Source organism: Colobus angolensis, unplaced genomic scaffold, assembly GCF_000951035.1.
Source record: "Colobus angolensis palliatus isolate OR3802 unplaced genomic scaffold, Cang.pa_1.0 Scaffold43, whole genome shotgun sequence".
Classification (NCBI taxonomy): domain Eukaryota; kingdom Metazoa; phylum Chordata; class Mammalia; order Primates; family Cercopithecidae; genus Colobus; species Colobus angolensis.
In genome coordinates this window covers 769,740-773,139 of record NW_012117710.1, presented here as the reverse complement: position 1 = coordinate 773,139, position 3,400 = coordinate 769,740, and the positions used below count along the sequence as shown (strand labels likewise).

At 59.8% G+C, this 3,400-nt stretch overlaps 1 protein-coding gene and 1 long non-coding RNA gene across 4 annotated transcripts in view; one reads left to right on the top strand and one right to left on the bottom strand.

Moving 5' to 3' along the window:
* LOC105522406 overlaps positions 1-932 on the bottom strand; it is a 13,341-nt gene extending 12,409 nt beyond the window's left edge. Inside the window, exon 1 of the long non-coding RNA XR_001003436.1 lies at positions 484-932. This is a non-coding gene — a long non-coding RNA (uncharacterized LOC105522406). The remainder of the gene's footprint in view (positions 1-483) is intronic.
* PRKAR1B (protein kinase, cAMP-dependent, regulatory, type I, beta) overlaps positions 1-3,400 on the top strand; it is a 188,156-nt gene that overhangs the window by 132,394 nt on the left and 52,362 nt on the right. The window lies entirely within an intron of this gene.

Genomic DNA, 3,400 nt, shown 5'->3' with positions numbered 1-3,400 from the left:
GTGTCACCTCCTCCCCCATCCCGTCCACTCTGGGTCCCGGTGTCACCTCCTCCCCCATCCCGTCCACTCTGGGTCCCGGTGTCACCTCCTCCCCCATCCCGTCCACTCTGGGTCCCAGTGTCACCTCCTCCTCCATCCCCTCCACTCTGGGTCCTGGTGTCACCTCCTCCCCTATCCCCTCCACTCTAGGTCCTGGAGTCATCATGTCACCTCCTCCCCTGCCACATCCTTCCTGGATGTTTATTGAGTGCCTGCTTTATGCCTGGCACTTGTGACGGGGAAGACCTGGTGCCTGCTGTGGTGTGGGGGAGGTTGTGGCTTAATGGGGAAGAGGGACCAAGAACAGGAAATTAGCCAATGGATGTCCTGTCTCTGTCCCCTCTGCTCTCATTCCTGCTCTGCCTCACAAACTCCTACGCATCCCACAAGACCCCGCCAGGCCCAGCTCATCTTATCTGCAGCTGGGCTTCGATAGATACTGACCTTGGCAGATGACCGGGGACCAGGCCTCCCCGCAGTGGGCCTGGGAGCCCCATAGGTCCCCACTGAGGCCTTTCCTCCCCCGTGGAATGCCTCTCCCTCTTCTGTGTCTCCCGATGTCATTCACATCTTCCAATTAAATTCCAAAGACATCTTCAAGGTGCCAGTTTGCATCAGCAGAGCTTGGGGTTGAGGCCACCCACAGGAATTCTGTTTTCCACATTCTTCTCCTAAATGAACAGATGTGGAGGAGACAAACCCTTTACCCAGAATTCCCTCGCGGAGCCTGAAACCCACATGGGGCACCCAGGGTATGTTCCCGCCTAACTTGTTGTGTCTCGAGGAGGGTGGTGGACGGGTCAGGACTGCGTGGACTCGGGACTCAGAGGACCCAGGCTGTGTTCTTTGCTGGCCGTGACCTTTGCCCAGGCCCTTGTGTGGCTGAGCCGTGCCATTTCCATATTACTCAGAAAAACGAACAGAGCTCATTGCTACTGGGAAGACTGAGATAACCCTCCTGAGGTTCTGCTCTTGGCACCTGCTGTAGGGTGATGGGGCCTCTGTCCGCGCGGCTCCTTGCCCCTTCATTCAGGAACCCATTGGCCGCCTGGCAGCTTCCCCACCCCATCTCATGTCCCCAACACACGCACCACAAGAGCCTTGTCGGCCCCGAGAGGAAACGCCCACCACCCATGCCCCAGGCTTGTCCTCATCCTCAGTATGCGTGGCCACCCTCCTGCCCCAGCGTCAGGCCCCAGCCGGCAGCACGCTGAGGACTTCCTGGGAGAGACGAGGGTGTGAGGGGCTGGGGGCTGGGACTGCCAGAGGGATCAGGTCCCCGTCTTTCCGCTGCTGGCCTCCAGGCTCCTGGGAGCCCCACCTGGGCCAGGACCTCAGCAAAGGGGCCGGGAGGTGTTGCTGTCCCAGCCGACCTGGCACTCGGCGTCTTGGGGGTGACCTCCTCCTCCTTGCAGAATCCCCATCCACCAATTCACCTCTGAACTCAGTGAGGCATCTCCCTTCCCTCTGTCCTTCCAGCAGGACAGACCCCCCCCCCCCCCCCCCGCTGCCATCTGTAACTCCTTCGTACATGACAGGGCAGTGGGAGAGGCCGGTCCCGGAGCCACTTCAAAGCAGGGACTGTTTTCTCCAGCCCTGAGCTCACAGCATCCCCTCCCAGCCCCAGCCCTGGCCCTGGCCCGGTTAGCGTGGGGTCGGGGCTGAAGCCTGAGGGGAGGGGAGATGGTTTTCTCTCAGACACGAGGCGTCGTAGCGTCCTGGCTGGCTTCTTTCCAGGCTCGGGGACGTTGGGAGGCAATTTTGAGAAAGGAAAGAGTGAGGTCACCCTGGTGTAACTGGAGTTCCCTAAATATATTGTCCTGGCAAATCCCTCCCCTTCCCCCTCCCCGCCACCGCCCGTCCCTGCCCCTTCTCTGGCCCTGGGTCAGGCACAAAGTCAGCTTTAAGGCCCCTGCTGGACCCGGCCCGCCAGAGCCAGGATGTCTGAGGCCCGTGGGTGGATGCCCGCTTCCTGACTACGGGCTAACGTGGGATGGCCGGGCCCCCCGCGGGAACCGGCTGTGACTTGTGGGGACCGTCCCACAAGTCCCGGGCAGCTGTGCGCGTACACCAAGCACCTCTGTCAATCTCAGATTTTCCAGCCAGGGCAGGGGTGGGCGGCAGGGAGTGCCCGGCGGGGCCGGGTGGGGCCGGGCACAGGAGCTGCCTGCAGGGGCCCCCTGTGATGTGGGAGGCCCTTCGCGTGCAGGCTAAACCCGCAGGGCCCGTGTGGGTGAAGCCCACATTTAAGGAAATCAAAGGATGCTCAGTAAGGAATCTGGAATAAAAAAGTGGCATGTCGGGTAGCCCGGGTGAGTTATGGGCATATGTATTATAATAATTACTGTTATTACAGCACCCAGGGGAACAGCCGCATGGCAGCTCCAGGCAGCCCTGTCCAGCTGCTGTGTGAAGCCTGGGTGCTGCGTTTTGTTTGCTGGTTTCTGTCAATCGCCTCCCTGGGGCAAAGGAATGGATGTACCCCAGAGTTCGGGGCTGCAGGACTAGGGCTACCCAGGGTCCGAGTGGGTTCCTGAGGCTAGCGGGACCCTGGTTTTATTCCGGGTGGTGGGAAGGGATGGCCGGTTGCCGTGGGCACGTCACTGCACCCGACCAAGTGCCTGAGGCCCAGCAGGAAGCTGTCCTCTCAGGGAGCCGGCCCCTGACCCTTTAAGCCAGCAGGGCTTGGAGGTGGACGTCACCCGCTTCTGCAGGGTGGACACTGCCCTCTGACCAGCGGCGCCTCAGGGGGACGGCCAGGTGACCAACTGCCAAGAGCACCAGGTTCGGTTTAAATTACGGTTTTCCAGAGACTCCAAAAGTGCCTGCTGCTATCTGTGTGTTGCCAAGAGCTATAATCCATTTTTCTAAGTATAAAAATATCTTCCAATGTATTTTATTCATGGAACATAGCATTTCTGCTTAAAAGGACACTCAGCTGCTGACTTCACGGGCCCGGGAACGTAGCTCCCTTCCAAGCCCTGTCTGGGGCTCGATTCTTCTCCTAATTGTTTTTGGGCCCCTGTCGTTCCAGGACTCCCTCCTTCTGCTCCCCATCCCAGGCGTCACGTCGTCCCCGCTGACGTTGGCCATCCCGGGCTTCCCTCGGTTTCACACAACACGTCTGGGGGAGGAGCTGTTTCCGGGGGGCCAGGTTGCACCGCCAGGCAGCGGGGCGTACCCTGGAGCAGGGTACCTCGGCTTGGTGATCCCAGAGTGGGGCGCCTCAGCTTTGCGATCTGATCGGATGTTATTCAGGGTGTGTCTTGTGTTCTGTGTTTTTAAACTTCTTTTTAAATTTTTTTGAGATGGAGTCTCGCTCTGTCGCCCAGGCTGGAGTGCAGTGGCGCGATCAAAGCTC